Source organism: Camelus dromedarius, chromosome 10, assembly GCF_036321535.1.
Source record: "Camelus dromedarius isolate mCamDro1 chromosome 10, mCamDro1.pat, whole genome shotgun sequence".
In the NCBI taxonomy this organism is placed as follows: domain Eukaryota; kingdom Metazoa; phylum Chordata; class Mammalia; order Artiodactyla; family Camelidae; genus Camelus; species Camelus dromedarius.
The window spans coordinates 45456009-45476216 of NC_087445.1; the positions used below are offsets into that span (position 1 = coordinate 45456009).

Here is a 20208-nt window from a genome sequence, read left to right on the forward strand (position 1 = left end):
TAATTAGAAAAGCAAAAAGGAAAAAAAATTTTTAAAATGAGGATAGTTTAGGGACCTCTGGGACAGCATCAAGCATACTAACATTCATATTATAGGAATCCCAGAAGGAGAAGAGACAAAGTGGGAGAAAACTTATTTGATGAAATAATGACTGAAAACTTTCCTATCCTAGAAAAGAAAAATATTCAGGTCCAGAAGGTATAGAGAGTTCCAAACCAGATGAACCCAAAGTGATTACCAAGACATATTCCAATTAAAATAGCAAAAGTTAAAGATAAAGGGAAAAATTTAAAGGCAGCAAAGGAAAAATGAGTCATATACAGGATAACCCCAAGAAGGCTATTAACCAATTTTTCAGAAGAAACTTTGCAGACCAGAAAGCAGTACCATGATATACTTAAAATACTGAAAGGTAAAAACCTACAATTAAGGGTACACTACCTGGCAGGATTATCATTCAGAATTGAAGACTGAAGGAGAGACAAAGAGTTTCTCAGATAAACAAAAATTGAAAAAGTTAATTACCACTAAATCTGCCTTATAAGAAATATTAAGGGATTTTCTTTAAGTGAAAAAGAAAGGGCCATACCTAAAAATAAGAATATATATGAAAGAAAAAAAATGTCACTAATATATGGTAAAGGCAGTGGCTCAACCACTTAAAAAGCTACTAGAAAGGTTAGAAGGCAAAAGACATAAAATCAACTATGAGTGAAAGGTTACAATGAAAAGTTAAGGGATACACAAAATAACAAGATGTAAAATATGACTTCAAAAACATGAAGTGGGGAGTAAAAAATGTAGAGCTTTTAGAATATGTTCAAACTTAAGTGAACATCAGCTTAAAACAAATAGCTATGTATATAGGTTGATACATATGAACCTTATGATAACCGCAAACCAAAAGCCTATAATAGATAACATAAAAAAAGAGAAAGTAACTGAAACATAAAACTAAAGAAAATACTAAACCACAGGAGAAGAAACTAAAAGAAGAAAGGAACAGAGAAGAACTAAAAAAAAACAAAACCAAAAACGAACAAACAAAAAACCCACCATAAAATAATGAACAAAATGGCAATAAGTGCTTAGCCATTAATAATCACTTTAAATGTAAATGCAATTAACACTCCAATCAAAAGACACAGGCCAGCTGAATGTATGGAAAAAAAAAGACCCATCTATATGCTGCATACAACAGATTTACTTCAGAGCTACAGACTAGAAGCAAAAGGATGGAAAAAGATATTCCATGTAAATGGAAATGAAAAAAGCTGGGGTAGCAATACTCATATAAGAAAAAGACTTTAAAACAAAGACAATAACAAAATACAAAGAAGGACATTACATAATGATAAAGGGGTCAATCCAAGAAGAGGATATAACACTTGTAAATTTATGTGCCTCCAACAGAGGAGCACCTAAACACATAAAGCAAATATGACAGGCACTAAATACATAAACCAAATATTGACGGACATAAAGGGAAACTTTGACAGTAATACAATACAGTAGGGAACTTTAATATCCCACTTACATTAATATATAGATCAGGCAGAAAATCAATAAGGAAACACTGGCCTTAAACAACACATTAGACCAAATAGAATGCCCAAATAGATATCTATAAAACAGTCCAATCAAAAACATGAGGCTCTTCTGCCGTGGCAGCCATAGGAGAGAGGCAGCCATGGCTTTGTGCTACCCCATGGCCATGGGCCTCATCGAAGGCCACAAGGTAACCAAGAACGTGAGCAAGCTGAGGCACAGCCGCTGCTGTGGACGCCTCACCAAGCACACCAGGTTCATGCGGGACATGATCCAGGAGCTGTGTGGCCTCGCCTCTTATAAGCAGCAGGCCATGGAGCTGCCCAGAGTCTCCAAGGACAAGCAGGCCCTTAAGTTCATCGAGAAATGAGTGGGACACACATCCCTGCCAAGAGAAGGAGAGAGCTGAGCAGCGTCCTGGCCGCCATGAGGAAAGCGGCTGCCAAGAAGGACTGAGCCACTCCCATCTTCACATAATAAAACATTTTCAGAAAAAAAAAAAAAAAAAAAAAAAAAAGCAAAACAACCACCAAAAAAACTCCATGAGAATATAAATTCTTTTCAAGTGCACCTGAAACATTCTCCAGGATAGGTCACATACTGGAACACAAAACAAATTCTCAATAAATTTAAGAAGATTGAAATCATATCAAGCATCTTTTCTAACCACAATGGTATGATACTAGACATTAATTATAGGGAGAAAATGTGGAGACTAAAAAACATGCTGTTAAAAAAAATGGAACAATGAAAAAATCAAAGAGGAAATCAAAAAGTACCTTGAGACAAATGAAAGTAGAAATACAACATTCCAAAATCTTTGGGATGCAGCAAAAGCAGGTCTAAGAAGAAAGTTCACAGAGATACATGCCTAGCTCAAGAAACAAGAAAAATCTCAAATAAGCAACCTAACTTTACACCTGAAGGAATTAGAAAAAGAACAACCCAAGCTCAAAGTTAGTAAAAGGAAGGTAATAATAAAGAACAGAATGGAAATAAATGAAACAGGGATTTTTTTTAAAAAAAGGAAAAAAAGTAATGAAACTAAGAGCTGGTTCTTTGAAAAGATAAAATTGACAAACCTGTAGCCAGACACATCAAGAAAAAAAAGAGAGTCTAAATAAAATTAGAAATGAAAGAGGAGAAATTACAACTGATATCACAGAAATATAATCATAGGAGAATACTATGAACAGTTATACACCAACAAATTAGATATCTAGGAATGGATAAATTCCTAGAAACATACAGTCTTCTAAAGACAGAGTCAGTAAGAAATAGAAAACCTGAACAGACTGAATGCTAGTAATGAGATTGAATCAGTAACCAAAAAATTCCCAGCAAAGTTCGAGACCATATGGCTTCATGAATGAATTCTGTCAAGTGATTAAAGAAGAGTTAGCACCTATCCTCAAATATTCCAAAAGATTTAAGAGGAGAGAATGCTTCCAACTTATTCTACAAAGCCAACATCACTCTGATACCAAAACTAGACAAAGAAAAAAAGAAAACTACAAAAAAAGAAAACTATAAGCCAGTATATGCACCTGACGAACATGAATATAGATGTAAAAATCCTCAACAAAATATTAGCAAACTAAACTTTAAAATACACTAAGAGGATTATAATTTATCTGTGATACATTATGATGGTTCAATATCTGTAAATCGATGTGATACAGCACCACATTAACAAAAGGAAAGACAAAAATTACTTGATTATCTCAATAGATGCAGAAAAAGCATTTAACAAAATTCAAAATCCATTCATGATTTAAAAACAAACCTCTCAACAAAGTTGTATAGAGGGAACATATCTCAACATAAAAAAGGCCATATGTGATGGATAAAATTTAAAATATAGCCATGGCTAACATCATGCTGAATGGAGAAAAGCTGAAAACTTTCCTTCTAAGATGAGAAAAAGGACAGGATGCCCACTCTTGCCACCATAGTGTTGGAAATACTAGCCACAATAGTCAGACAAGGAAAAGAGATAAAGGGCATCCAAATGGAAAAGGAGGAAGTAAATCTTTCACTATTTACAGATAACATGGTGCTGTATATAGAAAATCTTTAAAAACCCACCCAAAACTATTAGAAGTAATAAATAAATTTAGTACAGTTGTAAGATACAAAATAAACAGAAATCTGTTGCATTTCTTTATACTAATAATTAACTATCAGAAAGAGAAATTAAGAAAAAAATTCCATTTACATTTACATCAAAAAGTATAAAACACCTAGGAATAGATTTAACCAAGGAAGAAAAAGACTATAAGGTATTGATAAAAGAAATTAAAGATGAAACAAAGAAATGGAAAGATACACCATGCTCATGGGTCAGAATAAATAATATTGTTAAAATGTCCATAGTACCCAAAGCAGTCTACAGATTCAGTGCAATCCCTGTCAAAGTACCCATATTATTGTTTACAGAATTAGAAAAAATAATTCTAAAATTTGTATAAAACCACAAAAGATCCCAAATAGCCAAAGCAATCCTGAGAAAGAAGAACAAAGCTGGAAGTATGATATTCACCCTGACTTCAAATTGTATTACAAGACTATAGAAATCAAGCCATTATGGCACTGGCACAAAAAAAAGACACATAGATCAATGAAACAGAATACAGAGCCCAGGAATAAACCCATGCATATGTGGTCAATTAGTTTACAACCAAGGAGGCAAGAATACACAGCGGGGAAAGGGGCAGTCTCTTCAATAGTGTTGGGAAAGCTGGACAGCTACTTGTAAAAAAAAAAAATGAAACTAGACCATTTTGTTACATGACACACAAAAATAAACTTAAAGTGAATTAAACACTTAAAAATAAGATCTGAAACTGTAAAACTGGAAGAAAACATAGGCAGTTTGCTCTTTGACATCAGTCTTAGCAATGTATTTTTGGATCTGTCTCCTCAGGCAAAAAAAGCAAAAATAAACAAATTTGACCACAGCAAACTAAAAAGCTCTTGCATAGCAAACGAAACCATCAACAAAAAGAAAAGGGCAATCTACTGAATGAGAGCAGATATTTGCAAATGCTATGTTTGATAAGAGGTTAATATTGAAAATATATAAAGAACTTATACAACTCATAATAAAAAATCTGATATAAAAATGGGTAGAGGACCTGAATAGACATTTTTCCAAAGAAGACATACAGATGGCCAACAGATGCATGAAAAGACGCTCAGTATCACTAATCAATAGGGTAACGCACATCAAAACTGCAATGAGATATCACTTTGCACAAATCAGAATGGTTAGTATCAAAACAACAACAAGTAACAAGTGTTGGTGAGGATGTGGAGGAAAGGGAACCCTCTTGCTCTGCTGGCAGGCATGCAAATTGATATAGCCACTATGGGAAACAGTATGAAGGTTCCTCATAAAATTAAAAATAGAACCACCATGAAATTCAGCAATTTATGCAAAGAAAATGAACACTAATTTGAAAAGATATATGCACTCCAGTGTTCATAGCAGCATTATTTATGATAGTCAAAATCTGAAGCAACCTAACTGTCCATAAACAGAGGAGTGGATAAAGAAGATATGAGATATACATCCCCTTGAAATGGAATTGAATACTACTGAGCCATAAAAACAATGAAATCTTGGCATTTGTGACAACATGGATGGACCTGTAGAGTATTATGCTTACTGAAATAAGTCAGACAAAGACAAATACTGTATTTTTACTTATATGTGGAACCTGGAATACAAAACAAATGACCAAATATAACAAAACAGAAACAGTCTTGTAAGTACAGAGAACAAACTAGTGGTTGCCAGGAGGGAGTAGGGTGAGAGGATGGACAAAATAGATGAAGAAAATTAAGAAGTCCATACTACCAGTTATAAAATAAGCCATGGGGGTATAATGTATAGCACAGAGAAAATAGTTAATAGTATTTTAATAAATTTATATGGTGCATAATGTATAAAAATATCAAATCATTATGTTGTACATCTGAAACTAATACGATATTATAAGTCAACTATACTTTGATTAAATCAGTCAATCAATAAAGTATACCTGAGTTTCAGAGGTTAAAATTGAAGCGTCTTAGGAAATCAAAATCTAGAATGGGAAAAACTATATTCCCAGCCAGGACCTGAAATCATGGCTCTTTCCCTAGGAATGGAGGGTATTTAAAAGATATTACCAAGAAAGGCTGTGGGATATTTAGAGAGAAATATAAAGAACTAATCCTTTCCCTGTGTGTATGTATTGTATGTATGTATTATCTTTGTGTATGTATGTATATTTTAAATTTTATTGACTAGCACAGAAAGCCAGTTCATAAGCGAATTAATCCTTTCCTCCGTCATCCCAATTTGAAGAGTTTTCTAATGCTTACAAAATTACACAGGACATAATTGAAGCCAGAAGACACTGCCAAGTAATCTCACTAGATTCTATATTACAAGAATAAAGAGCTGTTAGAAAAGGTGAGATATCCATACAGGCATATAACTAGCTTTTTATTGTTGTCTGTGTATTCTTAGTTTCAACTGGAGATATTTCATATGCAAGAGAAATAATTTTTCATATATGTAAAGCAAGCATAATATAGTATATAATATATGTAATAGTATATAGAATAGTATGGAATAATATATATATATATATACACACAGCCTAATAAACAGATAGATAGATAATGTAGTAATAACATAATGTTACCAGACCATGAACATTTCCCCAGCCCTTTCTCATGCTTACTACCATCATTATAAATGTGTATCTAATGATAGTCTGTGAGAAAAAACTGGTTTTGTAATGTATAATCTTTATATATTGTGGAAATTTTCCATTGAATGTCACTTCAGATATCTTTGACTTTACCTAATTTCTGTCAAGCTTGGAGTCTTGGGCAACTGTAATTTGCTTAACACTATGTATAATAGGTTAATATTTGATGCTAGGCTAATGTCAACATTAGGCTGAGGAACTGTTCAATAATCAAGGGTCAACAGAATCAGAAAAGCAGAAAACACATACTTTAAATGTGACCTTCAACCCATGACTATTTTATTAATCTTAAAATTTTAATAATTGACATCATTAAAGTTTAGTATGGAGTTTGATTTAATTCGATGTTGCTATTGCTGTCATGATTAAATTTGTTAGCCTATGAAAAGTGTTTAAAAGAGTGCCAGATACATAATGTTTGCTGTTATTATTATTTAGTTTGCAGTGGACTTTAGTCTTGTCATTTCGTGTTGACTATATTCAGTATTACTGTGTTTATATATATACACTTGTTGAGTATAATATGTTTACACATAGATACATACATACTACCCCACCCTATAAAAATATAAAAACTCAGAGAAATAAGGCTAAGAGTTAAGTCAAAAAGATGAAGTGAGGCTGAAAAAGGAGAGAGGTGGGACTATATAGCTCAGTGGTAGAGTGTGTGCTTAGCATGGGCAAGGTCCTGGATTCAATCCCCAATACCTCCATTTAAAAAAAAAAAGGTAAATAAAAATAAAAATAAAAAAGGAGAAACAATGTATCATTGCATCTGGAAGAACTACAGGCAGGGTGGAACATACGCAAGGAACTAATGTTATAAATACTGAATATTTGTGGATGTCCTATATTGTGAATGGACATAAAAATGAACACGGTGGCTTAAAAACAGATTTGGCAAAATTGAGCATAGAATTTTTCTATCAGTTTTTTTTAAAGGCTTTATTTTTAGAGCAGTTTTAGGTTTACAGAAAAATTACTCATTAAGTATAGAGAATTGCCATATACCTCTTATCACTTTACCTTAACCCCACAGTTTCACCTATTATTAACGTGTTGCATTAGTGTGGTGCTTCTGTTACAATTAATGAACCAATACTGATACAGTTTTATTAACAGAAGCTCATAATTTACATTAGACTTCACTCTTGGTGTTGTACATTCTATAGGTTTTGACAAATTTGTAATGTTATATATCCACCATTACAGTATCATACTGATTAGTTTCTCTGCCCTAAAAATGCCCAGTACTCCATCTATGCATTCCTATCCCTTCCCTCTGAGTCCCTAACAACCACTGAAATTTTTACTGTCTCCATATTTTTGCCTTTTCCAGAATGTCATATAGTTGGAATCCTACAATATGTATACTTTTCAGACTGGCTTCTTTTACTTAGTAATATACATTTAAATTTCTTCCATGTTTTTAATGGCTTGATAGCTCATTTCATTTTAGCACTGAATAGTATGCCATTACATGGATATACCACAGTTTGTTTATCCATTCACCTCATGAAGGATATGCGGTTGTTTCAAAGTTCTGGCAATTATGAGTAAAGCTGCTGTAAACATTTATGTGTGGTTTTTGAGTGTACGATTCAATTCACTTCTAAGAGTGTGGTTTCTGGATCTTATGGCAAGCCTATGTTTAGCTCTGTAGGAAACTGCCAAACTATCTTCCAAAGTGGCCGTACCATTTTGCCTTCCTGCCAGCAATGAATGAGAGTTCCTGTTGTTTAATATCCTCACCAGCATTTGTTGTCAATGTCTTGTATTTTAGTAATTCTAATAAGTTTAATTTTCAATTCCCAAATAAATATGATGTTGAGCATCTTTCCTTACGCTTTTTTTTTTTTTTTTTTTTTTTTTTTTTTTTGCCATTTGTGTATCTTCTTTGGTCAGGTGTCTATTCAGGTCTTTTGCCATTTTTTTAATTGAATTGGTTTCTTACTGTTGAGTTTTAATAGTTCTTTGTATATTTTGGATACAAATCCTTTATCAGGTATATGTTTTGCAAATATTTTCTCCCAGTCTGTGGCTTGTCTTTTCATTTTGTTAACAATGTCTTGCACAGAACAGAGGTTTTTAATTTTAAGAAGTCCAATTTATCAATTTTTTTCTTTTATGGATCATGCGTTTGATGTTGTATCAAAAAAATCATCAGCAAATTGGTCACCTAGATTTATTTCTGTGTTGTCTCCTGAAAGTTTCCTGGTAGTTTTTTAGGAAATTATCCTTTCAGTGCAAAAACCTTGCTTCCTTAATGCTTTCCTCTCGTCATATAATGGCTTTTTCCCCTCTTCTATTTACTTATCTAGAGAAATCTTAACCATTCTTCAAAGAGTCAGTTCAAGGCTCACATCCTTTAAAACTTGCCCTGACTACATCAGACCACTTTGATCTCATTCTTCTTTGAACTCCTAAAGCTATGGTAATCTACACTACATTGTTTGGTACTGTATTATACTCTATTTAGTGCTATTTAAGAAATTATTTCCATGTGTTAACCATACCTTACAGGCAAGAGAAGTTGGAAATTATGCATTCTTTATAACCACCAGCAAACTTAGTATAGGTTAGACCCCAAGTGGATTCTCAAAAATGTGCCTGGAATCAGGAAGCTGCAAAGTGAAATTGTTAAAAGCCTGAGTTTTGAAGTCATACTGACAAAATCTTATTTCACCTATGTTACTGATGCCTGTTATGATCTTTGGCAAACAACTTACCAATCCTCCCTGACTTGAGTATGTTTATCTGTAAAGAGAAGGATAAGATAATACCTACCTAATATGTTTGATGTAGATATGAACAGGAGATAAGTGCAGGTAAGGATCTTAGCAGGCATTCTGACACATAGCATGTGCTCTGTGTTGCTGTTATTATAATATTCTTTGTATAAGTAAAGTAGACTGACTAGAGTATGAATGAACTAAGTTAGTTATAATGAAGATGTAAATATAAAATACTTTGTAACCTCTATGTGTCATTACTACTTTTAATATTATTAAGCTTAAAGGCCCATGTTGTATAAAAGAATATTCAGCTGAACTAAGAATCCTGGAAAACCCATTTCGTATCCTGATTTCACCTTTGTTCTTCCAAATTGGATCCAGCTTTCATAATTGCCACCACATATTCAACTTAGTAATCACATTTACTATCTCTGTAATCCTGGGACAGCTATGTTCCTCCTTCCATTCTCCTCCCTAGAACTGTCTCCTTCTATTAAAAACCTATCAAAAACGATCTCTCAAAATTGTTGTAACGGTTAAAAGATTATTATGTGAAAGTAGCACAATGTGTCACATTTTGTGGCTGTTCAATAAAAATTGCATTTTGATTTCCTCACAGTGGGTGTCCTTTAAAATATCTTCATAAAATTCTCTCTTATACTCCATCTTCCACACAGTTGTCAAAATGGGCTACGAAGTGCCAGATAGGCTGAGCTGCTTCTACTTCCATGGCTTCCTGCCGTTGGCCCTATCACAGTACCTTGCAGCTGGAGACTTCAGCTCCTCTCTTCCAGTATGGTCTCAACTTCTGCTACTCTGTCTCATGTTAATAATATGAAGTTACAATAATTTCTGCTTTCCATGTTCTGTTCTTCCTGGTTTTATACATGGCTAATTCTTTGAGACTCAGTTTATTTATCACCTCACCCAGGAAGATCCTTGGTACATATCTTCTTGCCACCGAGCTGGTATAAATCTGTGTTTTCCCTTTGTGCCCTTCATTACCTGTAGGTCTTCTTCCCAGAACTGTAATCTCCTCAAAGACCATGATGATGTCCTTAGTATATAACATACAGTAGGTGTTTATTAGTGAAGAATAGTTCTTTATTGAATTCCTTTAAAAAATATGTCTTAATACAGTGTCTTGTATGTTCTAGTCACCTTATAAATTTAATGAATGAACAATGAGTAAATATATGAACTAATACCCAAGTAAATGTGAAGATGAAAATTTTACCTGAGGACAGGATTCAGATGACCTCTCGAGATTTTCACAACTCTGTTTTTATATAAAAGATCCACATAGTACCAATATGGTAGCCACTTTAACATTAAACATACAACAGAATAAGTATATGCAATAATTATATGGCTATATAAATTTGGGGCTATAATTCTATCTTCAATAAAATCTCTAGAATGTGTAACTTCTTAGGATTAGACAACATGTTTTATGTAAATAAAATTATCTTTTTATATGTCTACTCAATGGGAAGAACTCTAAAGTGCTTCATAAACATTTATCTCACATACTGTATGCTGTTAGTTCCTTTTCTATATAACTTGAAATTTGTTAAAGTATCCACTCCCTAATAGCTTACGTCATTCAGGGATCATTATCTCCAGCTCCAGGGGTGGATTTAGATGAGTCTAAACTGGCCAATATATTCTCAACACCTTTTGCCATAATTGGTCCTAGAGACCAAATGTATGTCTGTCTACATGTGATATTCCCCTGGGGGCTGCTAGTGATGAGCACATGACCTTAGTAGTTAAGTCAAGCTAGAGGCAGCCCCTTTTTCTCCTTAGTTGAGGGGAGGTTTTCTCTCTCGTGCGTGCTAAACAGAAATGAGAAAGAACAGAGCCTTCCTTGTTTGATCTTAGAACCTTGAGGGGAACTAACACTATGGATTGCAGAATAGAGAGGTGAAAAGACTCTGCATACTTGACATTACTGAGTGTCTGCATAGGCCAGATAATTTTGCTTATTGTTTAAAATCATTTTGAGACAGATTGCCTATCACTTGCAACTAAGAGCATCCTAATTGGTACCTATTTATAACTTTTTTATGCTTCATATAAACTAAGATATAAAATAGTCTCTTTCTGATTTAGCAGTGAATTGGTTATAAAACCATAACCAACTCCCTATGGAATGAGGGCCTAACTTACAGGTATGTGCATGAAATTTAATCACAGAATATCAAATTCTCCCCTGAAAGTGGGAGCCGTTGTTAAATCAGCAGTCCACTGACCTTAAGGGAAGAAGTGTAAAGAGGAGGCTTTGCACGTGAAGGTGATAAGAGGAATCACTAGTGGAGAGGAGAGAGTGATACATCTTTTCTGGTGGCCAAAAAAGCTGAATGTAGTCTGTCTTGAGGTCATTTCACTTTTTCTCTGGATTGTCTAATGGTAGCTGAGAGCAAAATGTCTCCCTTAGGATATAACCTCCCATAAGCTGAGGAGCCAAGCATTAACATGAGGGAGAGAGAGCAGGAAAGAAAGACTGTGTGCTTTCCTGGAGCTGTTAATAATATACTGGACAAGGGCAATAAATAATTGATAGTTGTCACCTTGCTGCTTCTTGGTTATTCATGGGCTTCAAGATGGTCCTTTATCTTAGTGCCATCTAATCGTGTTACATCACATGCATTCCTTGTCGCCAGCATTAATATGTCTGCCAGTGACATGTGCTGCACACTGGCTTTTCAGGACTATCACAAACTACTGATCTGCACCAATCAAGAGCAATGTAATTGTCACTGGTAGGCAAAGATATTACCACCAGACAGAATAGTGTAAATAATACAAAAAATAACCCCCAACACCAGTGACAAATCTCCATAATTAGGGAGAAGACTCTTCCATCACATCCACTGTACGACTCCCCTGAACGAGAATTGCTGTAATCTGGAGGGAAGCAGGCTGAATTCAATCAGGCTGAGCACCTGCACTCCTTTGATTATGTGCATTGCAGAGACAGAGTAGATGTGGATTCTGGAGCAAAGCAATGGGAGACTGCAAGTGAGTGTTTTAGATTTTTGTTCCTGATACCTTTACATACACCTGCAGAGGCACCACAGCAACCCAGCAGTGATTGCCTTCATTGGCAATGTGGCTGCATTAACCCTCATATGGCAATTCCCAAATTTTGATTATAGGTAGAATGAGAGTACCAAGTACAGAGGGAATAAATTCAGAAAGAAAGAGGAGGCAAAATATGTGCTTTAGCTGGCAGCTAAAACTATCTAGACATTACATATTTCATTTTATTCTCAAAGTGTTCAAGGGAACATTACCTAATGAATTCTTTTTATCAGATGCTGCAAGATCCCCCATGCACCTGTGGCAAACACTATCCATTCCTCCTTCTCCTTGCCAACAGAATCCTAATTTTGAAGAGGATGGCAGAATGCCCAGCTGAAGAGTAACTTCCTCAGCCTTCCTTGTAGCTAGGAGAGGAAGTGGCAGAGTTCTGGCCAATGAGACATGAGTGGAGGACTGTTGGAGATTTTGGGGATTTTTGTTTTCCTAATCAAAGGGACAGATGTTGCTGGAGCTACTGTTTTCCTTTCCATCATCTCCCTGCCTTGAATGCCTGGTGTTAAAGCAGCTCCAAGTACAGATCAAGAGATGCACAGATGCAGCCCTGACCTCAGCGAGCCATGAATTAATGCCAGCAGTCACCTAACTCGGGGTTTCTTATTTGAGGAAAAAACCCTCTATTTTACTTTATTTTATTTTATTTTATTTTATTTTTTAGTTTCCATGGGTGATGTTTTGTATTGTTACTTTCTAATGCTCACATTCCTACCCAGAGCACCCAATCTAAAAAGCCCTTGCTACATGCCCGATAGTAAGACAGAACAGAAGTTAAAAAATTCTTTTGAAAGTCACATGGAGAAATCAAGAGGCAGTAAGGAATACAGCAATAAAACCAGCAACTATTGAGGAGGTACTCTGTGCTAAGCACTTTTGTAGGGCCGTTACATGCACCAACTCATTCAGTTCTCACAGCAACCATATGAAGTGGATACTTTATATACCCATTTAATAAATGGAGGAGAGGCATATTAAGGTCAAGCAGCTTGCCTGAAGGCCCACATCTAAGAGGGGATGAAGCCAAGACTCCAGGTTCCAGAGTCTAGGCTTTTAACTACTATATTTTCTGGCTTACATTTTCCATTTCATAAAAGGAGAAAACCAAGTCAAAGTTTTAATTGATGAATCCATGGTTACATAAGGCTCTTTTTTGAGATACATTTTTGATGTGTCTTGAGTATTACTAGGAAAGATTCTTTTGTGAGATATGATTTCAGGCAATTTTTGCTTGTGTAGTATTTTGGTTTTCAAAAGCTCAAAACAAAATTTTAATCTATCCATCCATCCATCATATGGAGATTACTATGGCAACTGTCTGTGCTGCATCTAACATATTTGCATTGATATGTATTGAACTTGCCCAGTTCTTGAACTATGGCGTTTAAAACAACATGTTCTTTAAATTTGGATCACCACAAAGTGGATTTGAAATCCAGCTATATTTCTGTTAGGTTTTGTTTTGTTTTGTTTTCTCCAAAGGCTAGTGCATCTGTTTGTTTATTCATTAATTATCATTGAAAATGAGATAATGCATGTCAAAATATTTTGGAAACCGTCAAATAAAAATACATATAAATTTAAATAGTTATTATGTTATAGAGGTATTTTGGAGAATTAAGAAGCCTGATTTTTTCTTCTGGCTGTGTCTCCTTAATTACTGTGTGACATGGGGTGAGTTCATGTATCCTTTCTGGGTATTGTTGACTTGACTTTTGTTCTCTGAGTCAATGAAACTCCCTTGTTCTATGTACCAACCAATAAATAAAAGTAAGCTCAGAACATTAGTCATGTGTTTGGAGGCACTCATACAGGACCTCATCCTTCCTTGTTTGTTTCCATCTTGCTTTTATTTGATCTCATCTAACTCCAAATCCAAATGTGAATGATTCCATATTTAATTTCTGTTTTCAACATGAGTTCATATTTATTGAATGCTTGGCCTGTATCAGGCACAGTGGGCAATGCTTTGCTTGTACTATCTCATTTAACATATGCTAGAACTAGGAAATTTACCTATAGGCAGTCATATGACTGGACTGATTTTTTACCTCTGGTTCAGACTGGCTAGTGCCTGTGTTCTTCTGGTTGCTAATATTTTTCATATCATCCACACCTCAGCTTTAGCAAGGCAGGTACAATTATTATTTCTAATTTAGAGAGAAGGAGACACATCACTGTTTGAGTAATAGATATCTTATCAAATTGTATTTTTTTTCTTTTAGTATGCCTTGTAATTTTTTTGTCCAAAACAGGACATGATGTAGTGGGTAAAAACACTGAGATAAATAGGCCTTTTCGGAGGTTTTATATTTTTCTGGCTAGGGGTTAGGCTGTGTTTACTGTTTACTCTAGCTATTATGTGAGAGGTTAAAATTTCCTCTGTTGTCTTTGTTTTTGTCTCCCCTGTTGTCTTTGAATTTCTCTAGAGACTTCTTAAAAATTGGGAATGGTTTGGGATGCATGGTTCTTTCATTGTTTTGCAGGGTCCCAAGTTGATATGAATAAGGTAAAATGGACAGGGAAGAATTCTATAGTTCTTTGGTTAGGTTTTAGTCTTTTAATGAGCCTGTGCCCCTAAGCTGTGATTTTCACAAGCACTTCTCAGTTTTGTTTTATTTTTTCCTCTTTAGGTAGGACAGGAAGGTTAGGGAAACTTTAGTTGAATATTTCCCTTCCCCCAGGATGGTTAGTCTTTGGATAAATTCCCAGTTGAGTAGGCTCTGGTAAAGAAGTTTCTCTTGAGGGCAGGCCTTATTAAAGAGAATGCTCTGGGCATATTTCAAAATGACTGTTTTTCCCCTCCTCTTACTAGAAGCAAGAGGATTTTTCTCAAGTCTTCACTGTGAGAGGAAACTGGTAGGGCTTGTGGAGATACACTCATGAAAGTGTGGAGGTCCCCACTAAGGCTGGACCTCCCTGAGTTTTAAATTCTCAAACTTGTCTACTTTGAAACTCCAGCAATTAATTAATTACTGTTTAGGTTTTTCTCCTCTGGCACTGGTTTCTGATCTGGTAAATAGTGATTCTCTGTATCTGCCTGTTTGTCTCTTCAATTTTTGGGCAGTGTTAGCCCTGGGACCTCAGCTCTCTTATAAATCTCTTATAAATCTAAAAAGAGTTGTTGATTTTTAGGGGTGTTTTTTCAGCTTTTTTTTTTTTTTCAGCTTTTTCCTTGTTATGTGGTTGGGAGTGATAAATTCCAACTCTTTACATGCTAGACAGATTGAAAACTAGAAGTTTCCACAGTTTAGACTATAGCTGATAAAAGTGCCACAAAATAAGAGAATATAAAGAGATTTTTATATTGGCCCTCTAGAAAAAAACACAAACAAAACCAAAAATACCAATACCATAAGAATAAATTGAAAAAGCCCAACTTTTAAAAACCCCAATAAGTGTGTTAAGATCATCTACACACAGATTCTTAATTAAAGAATAAGGAAGGAATATGATATACAAAACAATGAAAATAAACTTTCAAGCTCATTCTGATCACTGATGACTTAAAAAACAACAGGTTTTCCAAATTGTTGGAATAATAGAAACTTTTAATAATAGAAATTATTATTACTATTATTATTAATTATATCTATTATTATTAACAATAGAAACTTTTAGATTAGTCCTGTTCTACCTATTCAAACATATTTCCGTGATTCTCCAATATAGACTCTCTTCCCATCACACAGAACTCCTTCCCATCTTCTTCTTATCCCCATCTGCCATGCCTATTGTCACCAATTCATTCTGTTCCTTTACCTTGAAAAACTTATTTCCCTCTGAATTTCTTATCTATACTCATACCTCAAGGTTCAGGTCAAGTTCTGCCTCCTCTCTTTGATGCTGAATCATTTCCATCCCTGCAGATGAAGTGAACGCTTCTTGAGTTCAGGAACCATGATTGATTGATTGATTGATTGATAAATATTATAAGACTTGTCTACCAATATCATAAAATGGGAGCAGTTGTCTAGTTTTCCTTCTGTGACTAAAATCCGACATAGAGACCTCAACCAAATGAGTCAGATATTTGCCTGCCTCAGTATTTGGTCAGTTTGACTTTAGGCTAGTTGAAATTTAAAGTACCATAGTGATTTTTAAAATACAGTGTCGGCTAACATATTGCTACTTAAACACACCCTTTTGACTACAAACATTTACATTAATATTTGTGAGTATGAATTACTCTCCTTTGAATGGGCAATTGGCAACAGATTAAAAACTTCTTCCAGAGAATGACTCAGTTCTTTTTTATGTGAGTTGAAGGATATGAACTGCTCTCAAAACTAAAAGAATACCCACCTATGGCCACATGGTAAGAAAACAAATATTTAAGTGCACATATACAGAGTATTTTTTAAGCTTGAAATCCCCATTAAGCCACACACACACACACACACACACACAATTAAAAGCTTGTTCATATTTGTAATCACTTTATATTATCTACATATTTAGATGACTGTTTGAAAATGTGGGTGTCTTTTTCTTAATTAAAGAGATGCAGAGTGAAAATCAACCACATAAGCCAACATTGAACTATCTATTTTATCCTTACTTCTCAGGAGTAGATAATGCCCCAAACTGTCTCTCTCTGGCTTTTCATGATTTTGATGAGTAATTTCTTAGACCTATGGGGCAATTAAGATGGGATGTAGTGGGTTGGTAGGATGCCAGTGTGATTACTGATTCTAATGTTTAAGTTATTTATTGGTGTGATGTCACCACAGAGGTGCTGACCTCACCACCCTGGCATCCACATTGTTCCTCTTTATTGACTTTTCTACTGCAGTTGTGCCTATTTACCTCGATGTTAATAGAGTTTTAATTGAGAGGTCTCAAGGTCATGGACTGTTCTTGCATTGTTGTCTGTAGTCTTTCATTCAGGATTTCCTTCTGTATTCTTGAAAGACTTCATTTTCCCCCAGACATCTCCATTACTAGCCTCCTTTCCCCTACATGCAGTATTGTAAGGCTGTAGGATTCTCATCAAGAAAAGAAGTGTCTGCTTATTTCCTGCTTTGCCCAACTAAAGATGTTAGTATTATTGTTAAAGGATGCTTGATTTACAAAGAAGGTTTACTACTGCACTGCCAGCTTTAATGTTTATTGGCTACTTGATCAATCACTAAGAAAGGAGATAAAGCACTTTTGAAGGTTGGGTCAATAGGAAAACAAACAAACAAACAAAAATGATATCAGTTAATATGTGGTTTCACAAATATGTCAAATCAACATATAACTCTTTCAAGAGAACATCTATTAAACAAATCAAGATTAACATCTGTTCAGAGTAATGTCCATTGCTTTAGTGAGAAAATGACTTTCTAACTTATTAACATTTTCTAGTTCAGTCTGAGAATTTATCTATATTTTCTCTTTCTCTCTGTCTTTCTCCCTTTCCTTCATTTTCCATATGCAGCCTCTAATTATACACATGGAGATTTTATTTCAGTAAATAAAATTTTAACAAGCCCTTGAGAATAAAATGTCAGAGAGAGCTTAGAAAATTAAAATTTTGCCTAAGATAGTTTGGGTCAAGTCTACTGGAAATAATTATGCACAATGCCGGCACAAGTTTAAATGATCTTTTATCCGGCAATGATTGTTTAGAAATTTGAGAATTGCTTTTCTTTACACTGATTAAATAAGAATTAAAACTTAAATAATTCTTAATGGGCTAATATATGGAGCAACTCTGTGGTTAAGCCCAGTATGGCATAGTGTTTTTGAGTGTGCCTTTATAGGCATGATGTCTATGCATGTAGCTACGAAGCCAAATTTTATGGGTTCAAATCTTGGCATTACCCTTTATAAACTGTATAAGTTGGGCAAATTATTTAACTTCTTTGTGCCTCAGTTTTTTCATTTGTTATATAGGGTAGATGACAACTTACACCAGAGGACTGTTCTAAGGACTCATGGACAAATATCTATAAATTACTTAGAGCAGTGCTGGGAACATAGTAAATACTCAATAAATATTAGCTTAAAAATCACCACATCATAGATCAGTATGCTTTTGAAGACTTTCTGTTTTTCCTTTGGTACAGTTAGTAACTGCAAATCTTTAAAATATATTTGGACTTTGCTAGCTGACAATTTCTATGACAAAACTTCATATCATTATAAATTGTGATCCTATATTGTGAAATATAGAAGGCACATAAAAGCTTAAAATTTATAGGGCTATCTCAGGTACCTATCAGTAATACTATAGACAGCATAGTACATTAAAGTGACAGCAAGCTTCCCTATCTCTATAGTAACCATAGAATTCAAAGTTGTCTAAATTTTTTAAAAATCTACTTACTAGTATTCATAGAACTGTATATGTGGTATTGTGGCAGGTCATTTTAGTAGAATAAAAGGTCTTTATAAGAACTTTCATGGATAAAAAGGCAAAAACCTACTCTAGATACTAAACATTTTTGTATAAGTTGAAAATATGCTCTCTGCAAAAAGCCGATTGCTGTATTTTGAATCTTAAGATCAGAAGCTTGAGTTTGCTTTCTGGGTCTACCTGTATCCATAAACCTATCTAAATGTCTGTTTTTCTTGTCTGTACAATGGAGATAATAATACCTGGTTTTTGAGACTAAAAATAGATGATGTGTGTGAAAGCACTGTTTATATTATAGTGCTCATTAGAGCACTGTATGGTTTCAGTGTTTCCAAGACAATAAAGTTCTAATGTAAATTTTTTAGTGCTCCATAAAAAAGGAATCCTGTCATCAGATTAGTTTAGGAAAAACTGTGTACTTGTAGCAGCTGCTGTTAGAGCTCTGCACATATTCCCAGGCCTCCCCACTTCTATGCTGGGCTTGACTTCCCACTGCCTGTTTTGGAAGTGCCCAGAATTCATACCTACTAGAGCAAGTCCATTCCAGTACCTGACAGCAGTGGGTGTATAAAATGAGAGATTTCCTGCCCCTCAGATGTGGTAGTTCTACAGTGTAGATCCTGCCTTGTGTCCCAGAAGTTCCCTGTGGAATTATGCTCCAGTTGTCCTCAGTACAACTGTTTTAACACTACAGTCTTAATTGGCTGCCTTCTCTTCCTTTCTCACTTTCCTATTCCCTACCTGTGATTTCTGCATCTCCCCAAAATGCCACTAGTATTCGAATATCTTCTTAGGATCTGCTTCTGAGACAAACCATGACAATAGAACAGCTTCCTTTGTGGAAATTCACAATTACTTTTGCTTATTAAAGACATTGAGAAGCCCAGAAAGACTGACTGATCTTTCACAGTGTCTTAGTCGTTCCAGCCTTCAAAATCATTTGCCAAGGGAGGAGCTTGGATCATATCAATGGTCATTTTTAGCAGTATTGAACCCTTTAAAGACTGAAATCTCATGTGGGGTTGCAAATTACAAAAATTAAAATCCTTTCTTATATATATAAATTACTTTATGCTTATAATTTATAATACTAATTTGTTATAAAGACATCAGTGAGAACAACCTAGCTATTTGGACTAACACCTAAATTTGAAAATTGGGGGTTTGAATGATAATCAAAGTCTTTTATCAACATCATCACCCAGTTTATTTCTGCATTTTGTTTGTTTCCACAGTATTGGAGTCATAAAATTAAATACTTACAAGTAGTAACTGTTTAAATGGTTTTCTTTGCAATTTCAGAAGTGTTTTCAAGTTGAACTGAATCAAAACCTTAGAAGAGGTGTGGTAGAAGCTGTTAGCACCAAAGATAAATCAATGACAATGTATAAAAACTACTTACACACTGTCATTGGTAAATGTCCAATTAAGAGGAAATTCATACTCGTGCATCTAAATATTCACTTTTATATAGGGAAATATTTTTTCAATATCCTTTATAGCAGTAAAAAGATGTTTAAAATGGTAATTTATTACATTTTAGATACTTAAATGCCTGCCTTTGTCAGAAAGTCACAAATTTTCAACCAGTAAAATTTATAGGTTTATTTTGCTTGGCATATTAAGTTAAAAGATTTAGTTTGTTTCATTACTGACAGTGTATCTGTAGTTGTGAGCACTGTGACGTTGTAATCCTTACAAACCAAACTGAACT

The 20208-nt window shown here is 34.6% G+C and overlaps 1 pseudogene; it reads left to right on the forward strand.

Moving 5' to 3' along the window:
- The first annotated feature begins 1676 nt into the window (after nt 1-1676).
- Nucleotides 1677-2004, forward strand: LOC135322348 (large ribosomal subunit protein eL36-like; annotated as a pseudogene).
- Nucleotides 2005-20208: the final 18204 nt, after the last annotated feature.